Consider the following 12,139-nt stretch of genomic DNA (forward strand, 5'->3'; position numbering starts at 1 on the left):
TAAGAACTTACAGTTAACAATGAGGTGCTGGAGGCAAGGGTAATAGGTTAACAAGATGGAAAAGCAGTCATTATGTAGAGCCATTTAACAATATTGGAAGCATTCAGTATGTGAGGTCAGTTTAACAAGGAGAAAGGTATTCATAATGTGAAGCCAGTTATTTATTGCGTAATAACTTGGAACTTAACTCTTTCCCTGCCTGCTTATACCCTTTAGGAAATTAACACCCCCCGGATACTGGTACCATCCTGTTCTCAGAAGTCCAACCCATCCCAGAATGAGCCACAATTATCCAGGTATCCGAGACCCACCCTCCAGCACCATCCAGGTAGCCACGTGTTCAATTCCTCTCTCTCTCTCTCTCTCTCTCCTTATTCCTCACCTCCCTCACACGTGGCACAGGCAACAAACCAGAGATAACAACTCTTTGTTCCAGCTCCAAGCTTCCACCCTAGCTCCCTGAATTTCTATCTTAAATCCCCATCCCTTTTCCTACCTATGTTGTTAGTGCCTATGTGGACTTGGGGCTGATCCCGGCCCACCCCCACCCCCAAGAATCCCAAAAAGACTATGCAAAACATCACGAACCCTGGGAGACAACACACCAACCATGAGTCCATCTTGTTCCCACAGAACCTCCCATCTGTCCCCCTAACTATGGAGTCCCCAGTAACGAATGCTCTACTCCTCTCTCCCCTTCCCTTCTGAGAAACAGGGACAAACTCTGTGCAGAGACCTGTACCCCATGGCTTACTCCTGGTATGTCATCACCCCCCCCCAACAGTATACAAAACGGTATACTTGTTATTGAGGGGAATGGCTATAGGGGATCCCTGCACTGTTTGCAGTTCCCTTTCCATCCCCTGACTGTAATCCATCTGCCTTTTTCTTGTACCTGAGGTGTGACTACCTCCCTGTAACTCCTCTCAATAACTCTCTCCACCTTTTGAATGATCCTAAGTTCACCCAGCCTCCGAATGCTGTTTGAGGAGATAGAGTTGGATGCACTTCCCACAGATGAAGTCAGCAGAGACACTACTGGTGACCCTTACCTCCCACATTCTGAAGAAGGAACATTCAACTGCCTTCATCCCTTGGATCATTCTTGCAAACATCCTCTGGACACCTCCTATGCAAGTACATCTTTCATTAGATACAGGGTCCAAAACCACTCTCAATATTGCAAACATAGCTTGAGGGGATCACTGCATAAGCTCCTCAGCGTTGTGTCCTAAGCCCAACTATCTTCAGCAGCTTTATCAATGATCTATTCCCCCATCGTAAGGTCAGAAGTGGGGATATTCACTGATGATTCAGCACCATTCATGATTCCTCAGATAATGAAGCAGTCCATGTTCAAATTCAACAAGATCTGGACAATATCAAGGTTTTGGTTGACAAGTGGCAAGAAGCATTCATAGAATTAAAGAATCCCTATAGTGTGGCAGGCAGAGAGAGTCCACACCATCCCTCCAAAGAGCATCCACCTTCCTACCCTATCTCTGTAACTCTGCATTTCCCATGGCTAATCCACTTAGCCTGCACATTCCGGGACACTATGAGTGATTTATTATGGCCAAAGCACCTAACCTGCACATCTTTGGACTGTGGGTGGAAACCCACACAGTCACAGGGAGAATGTGTCTGCGTGGCAGTGAGGCAGTAGTGCTAACCACTGTGCTACCCCATTCACGCCACAGAAATGCCATACTATGACTATCAGTAATAGATAATCTAACCACTACCTCCTGACATGTGTTACAATCACTGAATCCCCCACTAATCGCATCCTGGGGGTCACCATTGACCAGAAACTCAACTGGACTCGCCATGTTTTTTATTCTAGGTGGCATGGTGGCTCAGTGATTAGCACTGCTGCCTCACAGCACCAGGGTTCCAGGTTCAATTTCAGTCTTGGATGACTGTCTGTGTGGAGTTTGCACATTCTCCCTGTGTCTGCGTGGGTTTCCTCCGGGTACTCCGGTTTCCTCCCACAGTCCAAAGGTGTGCAGGTCAGGTGAATTAGCCATGCTAAATTGTCCATAGTTACTAGGTGCATTAGTCGGGGTGGGTTACTCTACGGGGGGTCAGTGTGGACATGTTGGGCCGAAGGGCCTGTTTCCACACTGTAGGGAATCTAATCATGTAAGTACAGTAGCCACAACAACAGATCAAATGCTAAGAATACTGCAACAAGTAACTCACCTCTTGACTTGTCCACAAAAGCCTGTCCACTATTTACAAGACACAAGTCAGGAGTATGGTGAAATACTCCCCACCTGCCTGAATTGGTGCAGCTCCAAAAACAGAGACTTCTCACCATCCAGGACAAAGCAGCTCACTTGACTGGCACATCCACAAACTCCCTCCAACACCAATGCTCAATAGGAGCAGTGTTTACTATCTAAAAGATGCACTACAGAAATTCACAAGAGATCCTCAGACAACACCTCCCAACCCATGACCACTTCACCTACATGTACAAGGGCAGCAGATACATGGGAACATCACCACCTGCAAGGTGCACTCCATGCAACTCACCATCCTGACTTGGAAATATATTTTTTCAATTCCTTCACTGTCACTAGGTCAAAATCCTGGAATTCTCTCCCTAACAGCACTGACCTCTGTGGAACTCCAATAGTCATCGGCAGCCAGCCTGAAAAGATTCCTTTATCCTTACATTCTTCCTTCTGCCAGTCAGCCAATCCTGTATCGATGCCAGTGCAATGCCCCTAACACCATGGGCTCTTATCTTATTTAGCAGCCTCCCGTACAGCACCTTGACAAAGCCTTCTGGAAATCTAAATAGATCAAATCACTGGCTCTCCTTTGTCTAATTTGCTTGTTACCTCCTAAGACTTCTAGCAGATTTGTCAGGCATTGTCCTTCATAAAGCCATGCTGACTCCATTCTATTTTACCATGCACTTCCAAGTGCTCTGCAATCTCATTCTTAATAATCAATTCTGAAACTTCAGCAATAAGTGGGGGGGGGGGGGTCAGGCTAACAAGTCTATAGTTCCCATCTTCTGCCTCCCTCTCTTTAACGTTAGCCATTTTCTATTCCCCTGAAACCATCCCTGACTTCAGTGATTCTTGAAAGATTAGCAGCAATGCCTCTACAATCTCCTCAGCTATCTCCTTCAGAACTATGGGGTGTACTCCATCCATTTCAGGCAATTTATCTACCTTCAGACTTTTCTGCTTCCAAAGCTCCTCCTTAGTGATGGTCACTACACTCACTGACTCTCTTTTCCACTTGGCGACTATTAATATTGGGGTCCTGCTCCCCTCAATCAAAGCAAAACGCTCAGACACAGAAGTTTTACTTCGTTCATCTTTATTCTGAGCCCTGGAGGGAGTGAGAACTGTCGCCCATGTGCACAGAGACATGAGTTCACGGTCTTCTCTGGAACAGCACTTTCTCAATGAACTTATTAGCCATTTTACAGGAAGGAGCATCGCGAGAAGGCAACATACATATTTATTGGGTGACCGTTACAATCAATGAGTGTCAATAGTAAAGATTAAGCCATCTGCTGTTACACATTGAATAACTGGCTCCACATAATGAATACTTTTCACCTTGTAAATCCATTACCCTTGCGCCCAGGACCCCATTGTTAACTGTAAGTTCTTATCTGATCTGAACCATACTCAGCTGAACCTCTTGTTTCACAAAACTCAGAACTAAACTCTTTCACTGCCTGCTTATACCCTATACATATTCTCATTAGCACAAGAAGAAACAATTTAAACCATCAATACCATCTCACTGCATGGCACCCCCAAACAGCAAGTACATGTAGACTTCTTATAATCGATTCTCAAATATTCTTGCTCACAAAAAGGCACAGGAGTGTTTTCAGTTTTTACTATGCTGGAGACAGATTTTGTTATGGATCAGTTCATTTCATCAGTTGTTGCCTCGACATCCTACATTTATCTCATGCAGTAGAATTGAGAAAATATGTTTTAAACTAACGTGAACATGACAGCATGTTTGCTGAAATGAACTACATCATCCAACCATGCCTGATAGAAATATGCAGGGTCACTACAGAGACTAAATTACTGAAACTCATTATCTCAGCTGTCTGATTTGACAACTGAAAGCTCAGGAAGGTGTTTCTGATCAGAAGTCAGAATTTCCTACTACTCGAAATCAGTTAACCATCAGAAACAATGCAATAAACATAAATCAGTCCACATCAGGCACCTTAGATTTGGGTTTTTAGCCATTCTGTTGTGCAAATCATAAATGTCACATTTTGATGCCTCCTCACTGTGACCTTCTGCATTCAACACCTTCTGTTTATGATAGTACAGAAACATGGCACAAGAACAAATGGTCAATTATATCTGCCCAGGAGAACTATATCAAAGCTGCAATCACTCCCCAGAGGTCAATATCGCAGTCAGATTTCAATTCTGAGCTGTAATTCCCCTAACTCAAACTCTGAGGTTGTACACAACATAAGCAATGTTGTGACATAAGGGTTGTTCTGCTTTACATCAGAGGATCTTTCTGTCCTCAAGATAAAGCAGTGAGATTCAAAACAGCAGCTTTTGAGAGCTACATTAAACATTAGCTCTGGCAGCAAAAAAGACAATATTACGTCTAATATATGACAAGGAACTACGTTCCATCTACACAAAATTACATAAAGATCTGCTTCAAGAGAAATTGGTCAGTCACTGCCTGTGTTTTTAAGGAAGATTGATCTAATTGCGCTTTACGCTATTTTAAACAGGAATTTGAAACTTTGATACATCATCATCAGTTGTTAATATTGTTTGAGGAACATGAACATTTCCCAAGCAGTATTTTTGCACCACCAATTACTAGTGGAACGAAACATACAAATATTGCTACTTATCCTAAGATTATCTTTCTAAAGGAGTCTAACTTGCATTTCTGATTGCTGAAATAGCTTTGCACCCTGAGAATTATTGCCTTCTGATCCGAACAGAAGTATGAATAACAAAACAAAAATATTCCCAACGCAGATGGAAAAAGAATAAAATCATGATGCAATTTACGAACTGCTCAAATAAGATGCCACAGTTTTATTTGTTCCCCTCTGGGTCTCTGATGTTGAATTTCACACGAGTCCTTTTGACATAAATTACCAGTTGTAACTGGCAACAGTGAGATTAACTTTGCATCAACAGTGCAAACACCACCTGCAAGTTCCTCTCCAAGTTATTCTTGAATCTGGCAGTGAGCCCCTCCCCCTGCCAATTCCTACACAACAGATCTAAACAAGACAACAGGCCCAGAAACTGTAGCCACCCTGCCATACAATAAAGACATCTTGGAAATGACGACCAGGCTACTCTGGCCCTGAGGTGTCATGGTAGCCCACACTGCACCGCACTGAAACAGCTCCTGATAAATTTAGAGGTCCCCGTCCAATAACCAGTAGAATGAACATCATATACAAAACACCCTGCAAGGACTGCAACAAACATTACATTGGACAGATGGACAGGATACCTGAGCACCAACTAGCCACCAAAAGTCATGACCAACTATCACTAGTATCCTTATACACAGACAAACGCGGCCACCAGTTTGACGGACAATATATCCATCCTGGGACACGCCAAACGGAGATGCGCGTGGGAATTCCTAGAGGCCTGGCATTCAAACTGGAACTCCATTAACAAATATCAATTTAAAGCCCCTTTAGCAACCTCTCAAACAAACCGGAAACGACAGTATCCTCCACAGCAGACCAAGACAGATAAATAGCAAGCAGGATAGAACACCAGCCCTTCATTGGCGGCTCACTGATGATGTTATGAAGCATCTGAGAACAAACCCACCAGCTCAGCGAGCACACTTACAAACTGATCCACAACCTGACCTACAAATCTTCTCCAAAACCGCAAAAGCATGCCACTAAATTAACAATCAAGCATCCCCAGGCTAATCTTTAAGGGCAGCATGACATCTTAGTGGTTAGCACTGCTTCCTCATAGCATTAGAAATCGAAATTCAATTCCACCTTCAGATGACCATGTGAAGTTTGACATTCTCTACATGTCTGCATTGGATTCCTTTGGGTGCTCCAGCTTCGTCCCACAGTTCAAAGATTTGCAGGTTAGATGGATTGGCCATGCTAAATTGCCCATTATGTCCAGGGGTGTACAGGCTGGGTGGATTAGGCATGGCAAGTGCAGAGTTATAGAATTAGTGTAGAGGTGTGGGTCTGGATGGGACGCTCTTCAGAGGGTTAGTGTAGACTTGATAGGCTGAATTGCCTGCTTCCATACTGCAGGATATTATATGGAGTAAAATCATAATTTCTTCACTGTTGCTTATTCAAAATACCGGAGCTCCCTTCAAGATAGTATTGCAATTGTCCCTACATACCACGGACTGCAACGGTTCAAGAAGGTAGCTCACCATCACCTTCTTAAAGGCAATTTGGGATGAGCAGTAAATGTTGTTGATGTTCAGTGTACCCCTAAAAAAATTCCAACAATCTAAATGCAGATGCTCAATTTTTTTTAAATGAGATTAACGGCAAAGCAGCGCAAATCACCTTGTAATTATGGAGATTCAGAACTCATTGCATAGATGTTAGGGAAGAAGGATACTAAAGACGACATTCCTGCTCATGCATACTGCCAAGAAATTTACTGAAGAAAAGGAATTCTAATTTGCAACACAAGTTAATCTTCAACCTTCAGTCTGCTTGGCAGACAGTGACCGTCACATAACACTGTCACGTAGCAGAAATGGGATACAGAGGCTCAACCTTCTTGACCAGTTTATTCTTTTCCTTCCTAATGAACCATGCACTCTGCTATTATCAACAGTCTCAGCATGAGGAATTGAATGAGTAGCACTCACACTGTGCCATAAAGCACCAACAATTTCACCCAAATGCTCAGAAACACACATCCAACTCCGTTCTGTTATGGCCTATAATAACACTCATCTCTGAATCAGAAGGCTGAGGGTTCAAGTCCCATTCAAGGATTTCATGAAACTAGCAGTGAGGCTGTGGTGTGCTGTTAAATGTCCTGATATGGGTGAGATGTTAAATTAAACCCTGCCTGCCTTCTCAGGTAAACATAAAGGACCTATGGCATTACGCTGAAGAAAAGCAAGGGAGTTCCCCTCAGAGCCCTGGTCAATATCTATCCTTCAATAACAAAAGATTTATTCATTATAAGATTGCTGTTCATGGAGTTTAATGAGCAAAATTGGCATGCCTTCTGATTACATCATTAATTTCAAAAGTACTTTAGTGGTAAAGCACTTTGTGACATGCTTTGGTTGTGAAAGGTACCATACAAATTGCATTAGAATATAAATATATATTGAGAATTTAGGTTTTGTAGCCACTCCAATCCTCTGTATTGCCCATAGTCTGTTCCAAGTCTCCGTCCCTCTGTAACTAGCCTTAAGGCCTATAGTGACATTCCTGGATTTTCACAGCTCTCAGTCTGAACTTCTAGCTACAAACAAACCTGTATTCCAACATTCCACAACATGTAATCAATCCCACTCTAACTGCTGCTCACCATCCTAGAACCAGTACATGCTGTACAGCCCTGTCCAAAACATCAAATTAATTAAAACTATACAAACATCTCATCATAGTTTACCTTTTTAATTAACTGAGCAGAACCTCTGATTCCTCCACATTATCAGGGCTTCCTACTTCCACCTGCAGACCCAATTCATCCCTACCTCAATTCTATCACTATTCAACTATTCCAATGCTTTCTTGGCTAATCTCCCAACTCCACCCTCTGAAGTTTACATTCAGCTCAGATGCTGTTGGACCTTGTCTAACTTGCAATCTGTCCTCTTTTATCCATCACCACAATGATCACAGAATTACATGGCTCCCACTCCAGCAATACATTGAGAATAAAATTGAAATGCTGGTTTTCAAATCCCTCCCCAGATTCACCTACTTCCGCAAAGTGCTCCTGCTCTCCAACATTTTGAGATCCCTTCTGGCTCAGGCTTCTGCTTTAACAATGTATTGGTTTGCTCCGCTTTTGATAGCCAGGCTTTCAGCCTTGCATATGTAATAATTCAGAATGTCCTCACTCTACTTCCCTTCCCAATCTCAGTGAGCAGATTTTCAATTAACTGCCTTTTGGTTCTATGTTATTCCTTGTCTGATTGTTGTGAAGTGCTTTGGGATGTTTCCTGTTGAAATGATTAGAAATGATCTGGAATACAGTGCCTAAAATGGCAGTAGAAACAGTTTCATAGAATTACAGAGAGCACACAGCAGAGAAATATGATTTCCTTGTCAATGTTTATACTGTAAATAGCCTTTATTCCTTCATGTGTTCTCCTTAAATGCATATAATACTTTTCCCCTCAGCTGCAGCACAGTGGCTCATTGGTTACACTACTGCCTCACAGCGTCAGGGACCTGGGTTCGACTCCAGCCTCAGGTGACTGTCTGTGTGAAGTTTGCACATTCTCCCAGTGTCTGCGAGGTGCTCCGGTTTCCTCCCACAGTCCAAAGATGTGCAGGTTAAGTGAATTTGTCATGCTAAATTGCCCGTAGAGTTAGGTGCAGTAGTTAGGGGAAATGGGTCTGGGTGGGTTACTCTTCGGAGGGTCGGTGTGGACTAGTTGGGCCGAAGGGCCTGTTTCCACAATGTAGGGAATCTAATCTAAAACAAACTAATCTACTCCATGTGATATTTCTCTTGGATTCCTCATTGGATTTAATCAGAATCTTGAAAAAGGGAATTGAATAAGTAGTCAAAGGAAATGCTCACAAGAAATTAACAGGATAGGCCATCACACTTGTGCACATTCTTTGAAAAATAGCTAAGATTCACAAATGAAACCAGAGTGTGTAAATGTAAGTCACTGTTAACTAATTCAGCAAAATTACACTGTCCCTCCATGAATGTTTCAGAAAAGATTCTCTCTAGAGTTAACATTTTACAGAAGTTGCGCCCATGAAAGAGGCAAACTAAAAGTTGATTCCGAAACCAGAAATAATTCCCTATCCTTAACTCCTGGCAGAATAGACTCGACAAACACAATCAAGCTGATCTAAAAATGTTTCAAAAGTCACACACAAAATTCAAGACTTCTTGAAACCTTAACCTCCCTCTCGAGCACTTCAACTTTAGCACATTGAGTCCAAGAGCTAAGCACGAGAAAAGTAATTCAATTCAGGCAGCTATCACAGAACCATCCCGTTTTAATATTCTAATACATTGGAGAAACTTTTCTAATCTAATTTGAGTTTTGTTTATAATTCACACTCAATAGATACTGCAGATTCCTCCTTTCCTCTTGACTGCTCATTGTCTACTAGTCCAAATTCTTTATTTCACACTGTCTCTACCAAGCTCTAAATGGCTGGAATGTGACCCTGTCTTGGTGTTAGTCATGAATGTAGATTGGAAATAGAGATGCACACATTGACATTGCAGGACACCCACACCCAACCCTCAACCATGAATGTGCCTCGCTATCCAACTATCTCACAGTAAGATATATCCAAAATAGCTGCCTTCAACCAAACGCTCCCTTTTGCGTACACAACCTTGAACCCTGCATAAAAGCAAGGATGCTGGAACCTGAAACGAAAAGAGAAAATGCTGGAAAATCTCAGCAGGTCCGGCAGCATCTGTAAGGAGAAAAAGAGCTGACGTTTCGAGTCTAACTGACCCTTTGTCAAAGATTTTCCAGCATATTATCTTTTGGTCTTGAACCCTGCAATACAGCTAGCTTAAACTTTGCAACCGTCACAAAACGTGTAGCCCTGAAAATAGTCACCATACAACCAGCGAATACCTGCCTCCTCAACCCCCTCACTGCATCGCCCCAATGAAACCAACACTCCTCTCAGAGGGACCTCATTGAATCCACCACCACTCCCATTCACCGCTCTCAAATCCCCTCATCTCCCCTGCAGCCAGAAACACCAGACCGCTCCCCGACACGCTTGTCTGACCCGCCCCCCGACACCCATCCATTTACCACACACCACCACCTCCTCCTCCCACCCTCACACGCCGACACGCCTCTTCACCTCCTCCTTATCCTGCCACCCCCCTCATATCCACAGTCCCCACCTCACACCCTCCCTCAGCCCTCCGTCCATCTCCCTCCACACCCTAACACTCTCACAGTCCGTAACCTCCCGACCACTCTCCGCACTGACTCCCTCTATTACACCATCAATCTCGGTCTCTTTGTAGGATCCTACCTGTCTTGGTCGACTACTCGCGGACTTTGAGGGACAGTCCAGACTCCATCACCCCTCCACCGCAAACCACAAACCGCCGCCCGCCAGCCGGCAACGTGAGCGTCAGCACGCACAGGCCCACCCCACTCCGTATAGCGTCCGCACGCACAGACCTCTCTGAATTACGTCATCACGCACAGACCCAACCCACCTCCTCCGCATTGCGTCATCACGCACAGACCCAACCCATCCAGCCCCTCCTCCGCCGCATTGCGTCAGCACGCTCTGACCCACCAAACTGCTTTGCATCAGCCACGCAGACCTACCCCACCTACAATACACTCACATCCGGCCCATAGTGTGTCAGAACGAACATCCGCCCCCACCGTATGTCAGCATGCACAGATCCGCCCCAATGTGCGTCAGAACGCACAGACACGCCCAAATGTGCGTCACCACGTGCAGCTCAGTGCATCGTGAGAGAGTTGGGAGAATGATACTTAAGAAAGTCACGCATCTCTCTCACACTAACAACCCTCAACCCAGACACACACAAAGACCCACATGGACAAATGCATATATTTTGTGGGGTGAATTTGTACTTGCAGAGTTACATTGTACTTTGCTAAAAAACTGCATGAATTAATGTAAAACTCTGTTATCTCACTTTTTAAGATTAGAATCAGTCGAAACATTATGGCACAGACAGAGAACACAGGGGTTAACATCTTCAACATATTGTCTGGCTAACACCAATTGTTAAGTTAACCTGAGAATGCAATTTTTAAAAAAAAGTTTTGTGATTTACACATGAAAGAAGTGAAACTATCATGGTATTCGAACAGATGAAAGACTCAACAGACATTCAAGGTATTTTTCAATGTATAATTTCAGTTACATCACACTGCAAACTTTTGCTATAAATTCTGTGCCTTACAATTGTGCCCTTCACAACCACCTGATGAAGGAGCAACGCTCCGAAAGCTCGTGTGCTTCCAATTAAACCTGTTGGACTATAACCTGGTGTGTGATTTTTAACTTGGGATAATAATTGAGTGACAATTGATGTATAAACATCATTGTCTTGGATTAACCTATTACAAACAGATCAGAGCTGTTTGTAAAATGTGCATTTTCTCTCCTCAGACAGAATAACGCTGCATTTAAAGATGAACATCAACAAAGAATCTGAAGATCTGTCATTGAGTCATAGAGATTTACAGCATTGAAACAGACCCTTTGGCCCAACTTGTCCACGCCCACCAGACATCCCAACCTAATCTAGTCCCGTTTACCAGCACTTCGCCAAGATCCCTCTAAACCCTTCCTATTTGTATACCCATCCAGGGAAGAGACCCTGTCTATTTATTCAACCAATGACCCTCATGGTTTTATAAACCTCAATAAGGTCACCCATCACCCTCTGATGCTCCAGGGAAATCAGCCCCAGCCTATTCAACCTTTCCCTATAGCTCAAATCCTCCAACCTTGGCAACATCTTTGTAAATCTTTTCTGAACCTTTTCAAGTTTCACAACATCTCTCCAATAGGAGGGACACCAGAATTGCGCACAATATTCCTAAAGCAACCTAACCATTGTCTTGTACAGCCACAATGTGATCTCCCAACTGCTTTACTCAATGCTCTGACCAATAAAGGAAAGCATACCAAACACCACATTCACTATCCTATCTACCTGCAACTCCACTTTCAAAGAACTATGAACCTGCACTCCAAGGCCTCTTTGTTCAGCAGGGCACTCCCAGGACCTTACCATTAAGTGTATAAGTTCTGCCTTGATTTGCCTTTTCAAAATGCAGCACCTTGCATTTATCTATCTGCCTCTCCTAAGTCCATTGGACATCTGTTCAAGATTCCATTGTACTCTGAGGTAAACTTCTTCACTGTTCACTCCACCTCCAGTTATGGTATCATCTGCAA

At 43.5% G+C, this 12,139-nt stretch overlaps 1 protein-coding gene across 14 annotated transcripts in view; it reads right to left on the reverse strand.

Moving 5' to 3' along the window:
* The window catches only part of LOC122540755 (rho GTPase-activating protein 32), a 591,094-nt gene extending 580,777 nt beyond the window's left edge, over positions 1–10,317 (reverse strand). For 11 of the 14 annotated variants that reach the window (XM_087976520.1, XM_087976515.1, XM_087976502.1 and 8 more), the window contains exon 1: positions 10,220–10,317. The gene's annotated coding sequence lies outside the window, so the exon portion shown is untranslated. The remainder of the gene's footprint in view (positions 1–10,219) is intronic. The other 3 variants (XM_087976503.1, XM_087976506.1, XM_087976516.1) reach the window with 3 other exon arrangements.
* Between the last annotated feature and the right edge of the window lie 1,822 nt (positions 10,318–12,139).

Source organism: Chiloscyllium plagiosum, unplaced genomic scaffold, assembly GCF_037043375.1.
Source record: "Chiloscyllium plagiosum isolate Xiang-an unplaced genomic scaffold, Cpla_swu_hap1 HiC_scaffold_29, whole genome shotgun sequence".
Taxonomy (NCBI): Eukaryota; Metazoa; Chordata; class Chondrichthyes; order Orectolobiformes; family Hemiscylliidae; genus Chiloscyllium; species Chiloscyllium plagiosum.